A 12011-nucleotide genomic window follows, 5' to 3' on the forward strand; every position below is an offset into this window, starting at 1 on the left:
ACAATCATTCTTAATGTTTCTGTTTCATTGGCATTATACTCTCTGGTTGTGTTTTACCATGTGTTTGCAAAGGAACTAGAACCACATAAACCCCTTGCAAAGTTCATGTGCATCAAGGGCATCGTCTTCTTCTGCTTTTGGCAGGTACAGTCTATCAATCTCTTCAGCTTTTTTCTGATTTATATATGCTTGCAGACAAGGTTCTAGTATAAGATAATTCTATATGGACATACACCTAATACGTTGATGTGAATCCCCTATGTATTGACTTGAGTGATTGGTTTAGTCTTTTGGAGTTGAAGCTTGTTTTACTTGTTTTGAGCTTCGCTCTTGATTTGGCAGAATTGCAATTTAATTTTGTTTGACATTATCTGATTCTAGACTTGGGGTAGCAATTCCATGTTGAGCGTGGAAATTTAAAGACCATTTAGTTTTTACTGATTCTTTAGAGTTAATATTGACTTAATTGTCTGGGTCTAGTGAACACCATTCATTGATTCTTATATTGCTGAGTGTTACTTGATGAGCTAGTTCGAAGTGCAACACTGCGCAGTGCGCACTGCCTAGAGATTCTTTTAAAACTAGTTATCTCCTACTGAGTGTTGACATTATCAAATGATAACTTTGGTTTAACAATTTGCAGGGAGTGGTCCTTAAGATATTAGCTGCTATCGGTATCATTCGATCTCATCATTTCTGGTTGGATGTGGAGCATATTAACGAAGCTATTCAGAATGTTTTGATATGTCTTGAGATGGTTGTCTTCTCTGTTCTTCAGCAATATGCATATCATGTTGCACCTTACAGTGGAGACGTTGAAACAAAGATGAGAGTAAACAAGAAGAACGAATGATTTGAAGAATGACATCATTTTATATATCTTCTTTAACCTCTGAAGTGATATTAAGGCCCTAGGTCTGAGACTGGAACTTCGAAACGAGTCGATCCACATTTATGTATTCTTTTCTTCCTTCCTGCAATTTTCCATAATAGTGGAAAGCATTTCGTTCAACAAATCACGTGCTAGAACCAAATGATGAAAACCTGCATTTCGTATAGGGTTTGAGTCACTTGCGATACCTTTGTAGACGGCTGATGAGAGAAATGCATCTGCAGCCATGGCTAATTTGTCATGATCCTCTGCAGTCTAAAAGTGAGAGACCGCGATCATCAATGGCAACATCTTGTGAGAAGATTAAACCCTCAAGTATATAGTGTTTTCAAACTTCTTACCACCAAGTATATGTCACCATACTCGATCGTACAGAATACTATATTCTTAACTTGTTATCTATGTATTCTTACCAAAACCATAAAACTTGGTGACGAGGAAAAGCTATCTTGGGTAGATTCCTATATATTATATATACATGGCTAGCCCGCCCCAAAATCCAAAAAAATCTAAAAATCATAGCCAGCCCTAAACCTCATAGTCTTGTAGTAGAAAACATGGGTGATGATGGTGCCTCCTACAAATCGATTGTGCCCATCACTGCAGCTGTAATGGCAGCTGGGTCAGCTGGGTTTCTGTTCTATCATCTCTCTGCTAAGCGTCTGGACGAAAGGGCTTATAGAAAAGAGCAGCTCTCGATTCAGCGTGACATACTTGCGTAAGAATTTTTCTTCATCAATTGATCCCTGATTTCCTTTAAATCTATGATGTTATAATCTTTCAATGTTCTCCCAATTTCATTTATTGTCACTTTTTTTTGTTATAGATGAGTCGTTCTGATTCTTTGATTTTGTGGTTTTTGGTTAATTTGCAGTTGTGTTTCTGCAGCTATCAAGCATGTCACCATTGGGTAAGTATAATCTATTGTGAATCGATTCCAAATCAGAGTAGGACAAATAATTATATATATTCATTGATCAAATCATTCCATTCAATCATAATTTGAGAGATCTTTTGAACCTTCAAATGGCTTTGTGCTATATTCATATTTGTTATTTTGATACTATAATTTACCTTGTTTTCGAAAAATAAGCTTCCATTGAAACTTAATGAGTACACTCCTTTAGAATGACATCCCTTATAAATTACAAACCATCTTTGGCTATCACTAACACACAAAGAATTGCTAGCTATTCTATGTGCTACCATATTAGCATCTTTAGGAGCATAGCTGATAATGTAATTAGCATGTCCTCTCATCATCTCTTTCACTTCTTCAAGTATGAAACCCAAATTAGAGTAATCTGTAGCTTCTGGTTTCTACGCATTCTCAAGTATTAGTTGTGTAATATAAGTTTGTGCAGCAGAATTTTTCCTAACAAATTGTGAAGCTCCATGCTAGTTTAGGGTGGTCTCAGGATATCACTAGCTAGAGTTTTTATTATTTTTGGTCAGATAACTAGCTAGATTACACACAAGGCAGCAAGGGCATTTGCCTCCAAGTCTTATTTTGCATTTGGCATCTTCTCTTGAATCTACAATTCTACATTGTATTTCTCTTTCACTATTGCAAGTGTGCTACTATATTGTGCTTATGGTTGCTACATATATACAGATAGGCATGATGGATATATGAAAAGGGGGTTCGTTGAAGGGCCTGGCTTTATATTTTAAATTTACACCAGCTAATCAAATTCCTAAGAAGCAAATTTTCTGTCATTGGTATTTTAGTTTTGAGGTTCTGAGGTTTATTTGCAAATAGATGATCGATGACCTTCTTCTTATGTTGATGTGAATTCGGTGTCCTTAACTCAGGTTTTTGCTTCTTTGCAGGCCCCAGGGTGAAAGTGCGGGTAAGAAGAAGTGGTGAGGTTAACTAGCATATCTATCGAAAGTTAGACCTTGCATTTGCATTACTAATTAAAAGCTTCTGAAATTTGCAACAAGAACGTTTGCTTATTTATGATTTGATGTATGTGACTTATGCATATGGTTTCTCTATACATATGGCTGCAATGGAGATAACCAGTCAGTGAATAAAACCGAGTTCAAACTTTCTCTTAAATTTTAAAACATCTCGAATTCGTCATATCACTCGTCACAACTTTAACTATGAATTCAGATTTAAAGACAATTAAATTGAATCATTTTCTAAACCCCTAAGCTCATAAAGCAATTTCTAACTAGCGATCAAGAGACTTACGGACTAGAATCCGTATAGAATTTTTGTCTTTTCAACTATAGATTAATACTCCGTGATCGACAATGTTATTACAAGCCGTTTGTTTTGAAGAAGCGCATAAAGAGAGATTATACAACCATGAGATATAAAAACTACATCAAAATGTAAGATAAAAAAGTAATACGGAATGCTATTAATCAGGCAAACATTCTGATTCTGATTGATGAATTATGGAGCACAACTGACTCAATTTTGGAAAGATTGTGTATTTCCAAAGGTGTGTAATTTACATGGAGAACAACTATGAACAAAATGTGTGGTTTTTGGGGTTTAGGACCTAAGGACCAACTCCATCTGCTCTGCTTAGGCCAAACAGTAACACCAAACAGAGGACGGACGGCGCCGTCACAACGGCCGTTCACACGCGTGTGTGCAAGAACTGGTTTTTAACATGCCTTCTTTCATGAAATTGGAAAGTTAGGAAAAAGGTATGTGTAGCTATGGGAAAGTTTCAATCTTTATAGAATTAACCTTTGTTTAGTCCTTAAGGTTTAAGGAAGTCATCTATTTAGTTCTCAAGGTTTTAAAAACATCTATATAGTCCTTAAGGTTTTGATTTCTCTTCCAGAATGTCCTTTTGTTACAAACTTCCGTTAAAACACTGTTTTTCTGTTACAAAAAGGTTTTTTTTTATTTTATATTTTTTTATTATATATATCCTTACTTTTAAGTAATTAGACTTAACCTTTCTTAAGCACTAGCCTTCAACATGCCAACATTTCACATAACGATCTCCTGTCTAATGGTTACTAATTATGGCGGAATCACTACTGTCTTAGGGTGGAAAAACCTAATTTCTTAAAGTTACAAAAATAAACAAAAGTAAAATTGGAATAAAAATGTAATGAAAATAAATATTTTTAAGACGGATTATGGGGCACAAGATAGAATTTATTTATTCAGACATAAATACAAATACAAAACCCAGAGCCTCGCTCTCAGGTAAACAGTTAAATGTTGTTTAGCTACTCATACTTGCAATTACAAATTAAATACTTACTTGTAAATAAGCACTCCACACCACACAACAATCACTCTATTTTTCACACTATACTAAAAAGACTGTTTTCTGGCTATCTTACTTCTTGAGAAAGGTTGAGAGAATTTCAAACTTCTATCTCAAGTTTCTGATCGATGCCTTCTCAAAGACGCCTTAGGCTCCTTATATAAGGAGCGGACCTCAAACTAGAAATGAAACACACCTATACAAAGTGGAGGACCAGAGGAATCTAATTCTGATAACTTTACTTTTGGAAAAGTAAAGTCGTTTTTCTTCATGCGTCGGCAGCCACTCAGTTTTCTTTTGAAAAGAAAAGTTGATTGTCTTGATGCGTTGGCAACCGCTCATTTTTCCAACATGTTTACTATGTTGTGATATTCCTCTGGATCTTCCTCATATCCTGCTGAAGAGTTGGGACCACTGTTTTCCCAATCAAGTGCAGTGTTATCTCCTCCTTCGTCCAGATCTTAATCAAAAGGATAAGAAATCTTATACTTTCCATTCTTCTCAACTTTTTATAGCCATGTGGTGGTAGCCAGAGTGCAATCAATTTCTTTCCTCATAAGAGCTGTGAAAAAGTCACAGTTCTCTGGTGGAGGGTGATTATAACAAGTGACCATTATTTTTTCTCCACTTGCCAAAAGACTTGAATCATAGTCTCTTAAGACAACATCTTTGATAATAGCTATTCCCATAGCCTTCATCCATGGGATGCTTTGATTTGGTCTACCATTGCCACCTGCAACGGCTGGTTTCTAAACAGGACTTTGAATTAACCTGACAAAATGATAAGGAGAGATATAATTTGTCTACCCATCTACTACCGTCCATTCTAGAGGAGTAGAGATAAATTTTAATCTCAAAATACATCCATCAGGCCTAATGTTTTTGACAGCTTCAGCTATTATATCTGGAAATCCGTTCAGATCTTCATTAGTTTTTGTCCAAAGGTTATGAACAAATCTATTTTCCACAAGCCACAACTTGTGTTTTTGGGGATGCTCTGCTTGAACATCAACCACGTATCTCCCATAATATGGGCCAAGCACTATTCATAATGTTCTTGGAAGAACATCTTTTCCTTCTCCTAAGAGATTATGAAACTTATACCATTCAGATTCTTTTAGTGCTAGCATTGGAATTTTAGCACTTTCAGGATTTTCAAGGTAAACAGCCTTAGAATTTCCTGCTTGATTTTCTGCTTGTATACCTTTGTCCTTTGTATCGAAGCCATACAATTTTTCTGTTAAAGCTTTAAGCGTCTGAAGCAAGTGAGCTTCATTCTCTTCATAAAAAGAATACAGAATATTATCAATAATAATATTCTGCTGAAAGGCCAATAGCCTTTTTGTTCTGAAAACTGGTTTTTGAAAGATCTTCAAAGGCTGATCATGAATGACCTTCTTTCCAGTAACTAAAGGTATTTTATTTGCCCTGAAAGGGGCGTTTCTGCTTTTTGGCAAAGCAGTAGCCATAAACGGACTTGATATGTCTTTACCGTCTGCCGTTTGAGACGAGCTAGCCGGTCTTTTACCCTTAGACCGATCAGTTGAGGCTGTTCCTTTTGGACGCAGCAAGTACTCATGTGCGAGCTTTTCTTCATTAGAATTAATAGACTGATCAGCATTTTTTTTAGAATGGTCTGAAAACTCCTCCCATTCTTGATCTAGTCTAGGCTTAATTCTTTCCGAATGCTGGCTTGACTCAGCAGCTCCATAAGAAACAATGTATTGATAACCTGGTCCATCATGGAGAGGTCCTACGGTTTTATCACCGCTCTTGTATATTTCCCAAAGCTTCTTATCTTATCTTCTGATACCGGTTTCCGGCTTCTTGGATTGCGACCTTCTCTTTCAAACATCGCCATTTTTCTTGTAAGAGCGTTAAGCAATACATAGTTCTTGTCACCTGCAACCATTTCAACATCATATTCATATTGAGTTAAAAACATTTGCCATCTCAGAACTCTTCCCCTATCAGCAACATCAGTTAATTTGTAGTTTTTAAAATTTTTAATTCTTTTGTTATCAGTTCTTGCTACAAAAATCTATTTCCTCAGAATACCTCAGCACCCTTAATGCTTTTAATTAAGGCAAAGACTTCCTTGTCTCCAGTGGAATAGTTTAACTCTGCTGCGTTAAACTTTCCTGATAGAAATTTACAAATCTTTTCATGATTTGTATCTAGAGCAACAGCTAAAACAACTTCTGCCCAGTAATAATCATTTCATCAGTTTGCAATATGATCAAATCTCCTTCTTCGGGTCACTGTAAAGGAGGGAGGTTTTCTGTTAATTCTTTAATCTTTCTGACAATATTACATCTTCTATGAAAGACCATTTCTTTTTAGAGCTTGTTTTTGGAGAGAGAAGTGCAGTGAGACCACTGACTTGAGGAATAAAGTCTCTCGCAAAATTAACAACTCCCAAAAATCTTTGCAAAGATTTTGCATCAGGGATATTATCAGGAAATTGGCTGATTTTCTTGACTATGTGCTCTTGGAGACGAATCTCTCCATCCTTAACATGAATGCCAAGGAAATCAATTAGGTGAATCTTTTTCTGTCCAAGGATCAATGATTCCCTTTTGGACAATAAGTTTACACACATGTTTCAGGTGCTTTAATGTTCATTCATAGTTCTAGAGAAGACAAGAATGTCATCTATATAAACTATGCAGAAATCTGAATATGGTTTAAAAATATTATCCATTTTCCTTTGGAAAATAGACGGGACTTGCTGAAGACCGAATGTCATAACTAACCATTCATAATGCCCTTGAGGAGTTTCAAAAGTTGTTAAAGCTATGGAATCATGATGCATTTTTACCTGCCAAAAGCCTGATTTTGCATCAAACTTGGAGAAGATCTTTGTTCCTTTAAGCCTATTGATGAGAACTATCACCTGAGCTATCTGATAACCGTCTTTAACGGTCTTTTTATTCACATCCATGTAATCAATCACCATTCTAGCTTTTCCTCTTAATTGTTCTGCATGATTTCTTACCAAGAATGCTGGGGGCATGATGAGGACTGCTTGAAGACCTAATTAACTTTTTTTCTAGAAGTTCTTGGATCTGATTCTCCATTTCTTTTCAATCTTCTTCCTTATAATGAGGAATGGCCTTAACATGGCAAATAGTATTTGTATCATGCATTTTTAGCCGACAATATATTGGGTCTCTTTCCCAATACAGTTGAGGATCTTCACTGATAACTGGTTTCAGCAAATTTTCTATTTCTGTGAGAGTTGGTATTTTCTTTTGTTCTACTTTGTTAGCATATACGTTTAGGTTGTGCTCTCTGATGTATTCTTTCTCTCCATCACTCATTGTCAGAAATTTGATGTTCAGAATTTTCCTCTGAATCAGAGTCTTCTGAACTTGTTGCTTCATTTACCAATATCTCACTATGCCCTTTAAGCTGTTCTTGTAGCAACAAAACTGGCTTTAAAATTGGCTTATAATAATCACCACTCTTCACTGGCGACTTCTAATATTAGTCGGTAAATCCTTTACGGGTTACACGTACTGCGTCTGTTAATCGAGATTCCCAATAGAATTTTCGATTTTTCTCAAACCCAATCTTTTCTGGTGTTTGAATTACTGTTTGTTGAAGAAGAAAGTCATTTCCTATCAACAAATCAGTTGTCTGGCCTTCACATTGCCAGAGGACCTTGATGGTAAAATTTTCTCCTCCTAAGGAAACCTTTACAGTTCGAGCCATTGTATCCATAACTATTTGATTTTCTTTCATCGCAACTTCAGTAATTGTTTTTGAAGATTTTTCCGAACATTCTTCAGGGATTGCATATATTTTAGCAAGACTGTACCCTGAACCAGTATCTACAAATGCATGTAGATGATACTTCTTGTAAGTGGGAAACTTCAGTCCTATAGTAATATAATTACTATATATGTTTGTCTGGACTGGCATTACTCGCGCTTGCTCTCTTGGAGTATTAAGTAATTCTGTGAAAGGATTGACTTTTCTTACTGCAGTTATGGAATCAAGAGGATTTTCATTTGTTAGTCCCAGTATGGGATTGGTAGTTATGGAATTAAGAGAATCAAGAGATTCCTTGATTTCCTTATTCTAACTTAATGAAGTTACAAACTTCATCGTTTTTATATCCTCTTTAAGGTTCTTTTCATTTTCTTTTTTATGGAATATATTATATTCCTCTTCTACCAGGATATGTATTTCATTATCCTTGGTTTTCCTTCTGAATTCTGCAATAAAGCACTCTCGATGGTAAGTTTCTCCTGTACTTTCACAGTACATGGGAACTGTATTATTATCATCACATTTGCAATAGTCACAGTTAAATCTTCCCTGATTGGGATGGAATGTACTGATAATATCAGTGTTTTCTTCCTTCCAATTTTGTATCTGTAGTAAAAATATAAGACGATATCGTATATCTTCATCTTCTTCAGGCTTTCTAAAGCACTTTCTGTCTCACTATTTGATGGGTACTCAAGAGAATATATTGATTTATTCTCTTCATCAGAATATGCGACTTCAAAGCCTTTTAGATTAGCATACTCTATCGTTTCATCATATTCAGCAATTAAGGCTTTAAAAGATCTCTTGTCCTTTTTAGGACACTCATTTGCATAATGTCCCTCTGCCTTGCAAAGCCAACATCTGCATTTCTTTACTTCTCTCGAAGAAGAATTAGCCTTCTTTTTTCTTTTGAAAAATCTCTTTCTAAGAGAAGTTTGAGAAGATTGTTTTTTCTTATATTCAGGCCTTTTCCTGAACTTATATTTCTTTTTTGAAGCAAATTTTTTATCATGTTTGGTGCCAGAGAACTTCCTTCGGTGCTTTCTTTCCGTAGGAATATGATATCCCCATTGTGTTGGGGTATCCAATATCTTTGGACACATATTCTCAACTCCTCTTAGTTGCTTCTTGGCTGTTTTGAATTTTCTGTTCTCTATGCATTGCTTTCTTGGGAGATCTCTAACTCTTTCTGCTATTCCCCCTACAGTAAAATACTGAAGGGGGTTTTCTTCTAACGATTGTGCTACTGCATTGTTCCAGGGTTCTGGCAACTTTCTATAATATGTTCTGATGAGATCATCATTCTCAATATCTCCAATAGTGCAGAAGTAATTTAAAAACTCATTGGTGTATTCCTCAAAATATCTCATATTACAAATACTCAATTTATGAATATTTGTCTTCGCTCTTTCTTTAGATTGCTCACTATGCCCAGTGATATCTCCACAAAATTGTGCATAGATAGGCACTGCAAAATCTAAAGGATTATTAGTCTGAGCTAACTTGCTTACCCAATCAGTCCATTGAGAACTTCTCTTGAAATATTGATACCACTTATGGACTATTCCAGTTAAGGTTGACTCATAATATGCATGAGCATCCTTGTAGGCAAATTTTGATAACACTAGAGCTTGAGTTAGCTTTAAATTAGCTACCCAGTTATCTATTGTCTTTCTTTTATCTCCTACCTAGTCTAAATCCAGATAAACCCCTCTTTCGGACACTGATTGTCCCCATTTGGGTTCTGTAGGGATATATTTCTAAGAACTTCGTTCTCCACTCATTCTTGTAGGAGCCTGCCCTTTTGGGAGCTTGATATTCTTTTCCCGAATGATCTTGGTCGAATTGTTTGTAATGTTCTGTATTATGGTATGACCACCATCTGGAGGGACTTGTCTTTCCCCATCTCCTGTATCCATAGAGAATGAACTTGGAGGCTCATCTTTTACTGCTTAATAAGGAAGAATCTTTCTCTTATTCTTTCTAAGTTGAATTTGAGAAATTTCATTCATGATTTTTTCTAATTATTCTATGGATTCACAAGTCTCAGCTTGTGCATATAATCCTTTTAATTCTCCTGCTATAAACATTTTCATAGGTCTTTTGGTATCTTCTTCTTCAAAGGATTCTTCATGAAAGATAGATTTAGTTCCAGAAGAACTAGCTTCTTCATAATTAGCAAATGAATGCCTATGAAACTGTAAGCTTATCTTTCCTCCCATGTCTTCATAAATTGAAGCATGAGAGCTTTCAAGCTGTCTGACAGGAGGGGTCAAATTCCATTCTCTTAGGAATGTTACTTCATGCCATTTGGTAACATGTTTTTGTTGAGCATTAATTTTTGGGTTGGTGAGCACAGATGTAGTAATCCCAAAGCTATTTAGAAATCTGGTATTAGGAGTTACATTTGATCTCATCAACTTATAATATATTCAACAATCTATCGCAAGTTCCATCATTCGATCCCTTTTTCATAGAAATCTCATATGTCTTGATTCTCAATCTTAGACAGTGAGCATCATCTCTGAGATGTGTTGTGAAGTTTGGAAAGACATTAAAATATGCAACTTGGTTGCACAAGGAAGCTTCTACTGTTCCTAACAAACTTTTCTTGAAATCTGTTATTCTATCATCTTGTAAGACACATAGAATAGAACAGTCAATACCATCTCTGGCTAAGAGTTTTATTATTCATACTTGGACTGCTCCAATATGCATATATGTATTAAGGTTTCACCCCTAACTTTCTGGATTTGAGAAGGAAAAAACTGAAGAATAAAAGGAAATGCAGGGAAAAGATAAAGCTGTATTAATTTTCCTCCCCGATTACACAGAAGCAGCGTCCATATAAGGACGAGACATGCGCACATGGCTACCACGTGTCCACACGACACTGGTTTTTGACAGCTTATAGCAGCTGTTCATAAACAAACCAAAACGTTGCGTTTAAAGATAATTACTCTCCTAATAACCATCAGAGAACTACACTTAGTTCCCTAACAAACCACCCCCCTTAAATTAAAACTTGACCTCAAGTTTTTCTCTAGAATCAATCATCAGACTGATTAAAACCTGGAAAGCGCTGCTGCATCATCTCAGAATCTTCCCAAGTTGCATCCTTTGGTGAAGAATTTTTCCACTGTACCAACCACTGAGTTCCAGTTGCATCTTTCTTTTTGTAAATTCTCCTTGCCAAAACCACCGAAGGCTCCCAAGATGGATTCTGTGGATCCACTATTGGAGGAAGTTGAGGAGAAGCACGCACATCAGATCCCAGCTGCTTTTTAAGCAAAGACACATGAAACACATTGTGAATTTTTGCTGTGCTTGGTAACTTGAGCTTATAAGCAACCTTACCTATTCGCTCAGTTACTTGAAAAGGACCAAAATACTTAGGTGAGAGCTTATGCCATCCTTTTTTGTTCACTGACTGCTGCTTGTAATGCTGCAATTTCAGGTATACCCAATCATCCACACTGAATTCCCTTTCAACATGCTTCTTATCATAAAAATTCTTCATCCTTGATTGAGCTAGATTCAAGTTCCTTTTGAGAGTCACCAGCAAAGCATCTTTATCCTGCAATTCTTGATCAACATTTGCTACAACAGTTGAGCCTGGCAAATAAGGATTGATAGCTGGTGGTTGATATCCATACAAGGCCTGAAAAGGACTCATCTGTATAGCTGAGTGAAAGGCTGAGTTATACCAAAATTCTGCCCAAGGTAAATACTTAGCCCAACTGCCTGGATGTTCTCCAATAGTGCACCTAAGATATTGCTCCAAGGTCCTATTCAAGTTCTCTGTTTGATCATCTGTTTGAGGATGATAGGCAGATGACTTTGTCAGCTTAGTTCCCTGTAACTCAAAGAATTTCTCCCAAAACAAACTAAGAAAAATGGGGTCCCTGTCAGAAATTATAGACTCTGGCATTCCATGCAATTTGAAAATCTCTTGCACAAACAATTGAGCAACAGAATGCTGCTGTATAAGGTGTGACATAGGTATAAAATGAGCAACCTTTGCAGTCTATCAACTACAACCCAAATCACAGTCTTAACCATTTGAAGCAGGTAAACCATCAATGAAATCC

General features: G+C 36.2%; 1 protein-coding gene, 1 non-coding gene and 1 pseudogene across 3 annotated transcripts in view; all 3 read left to right on the forward strand.

Annotated features, from left to right (window-relative positions):
• LOC101310880 overlaps positions 1-12011 on the forward strand; it is a 1534871-nt gene that overhangs the window by 1126222 nt on the left and 396638 nt on the right. The gene's annotated exons all lie outside the window — the stretch shown is intronic.
• Positions 1-12011, forward strand: part of LOC101308938 — a 21524-nt pseudogene that overhangs the window by 861 nt on the left and 8652 nt on the right. The window lies entirely within an intron of this gene.
• LOC101298292 lies at positions 420-2966 on the forward strand. The gene is made up of 3 exons (XR_184191.1): positions 420-1610; positions 1767-1802; positions 2726-2966. It is a non-coding gene; the product is annotated as an uncharacterized LOC101298292 (transcript).

The sequence above is a fragment of the Fragaria vesca genome, linkage group LG3 (genome assembly GCF_000184155.1).
Source record: "Fragaria vesca subsp. vesca linkage group LG3, FraVesHawaii_1.0, whole genome shotgun sequence".
Classification (NCBI taxonomy): Eukaryota; Viridiplantae; Streptophyta; class Magnoliopsida; order Rosales; family Rosaceae; genus Fragaria; species Fragaria vesca.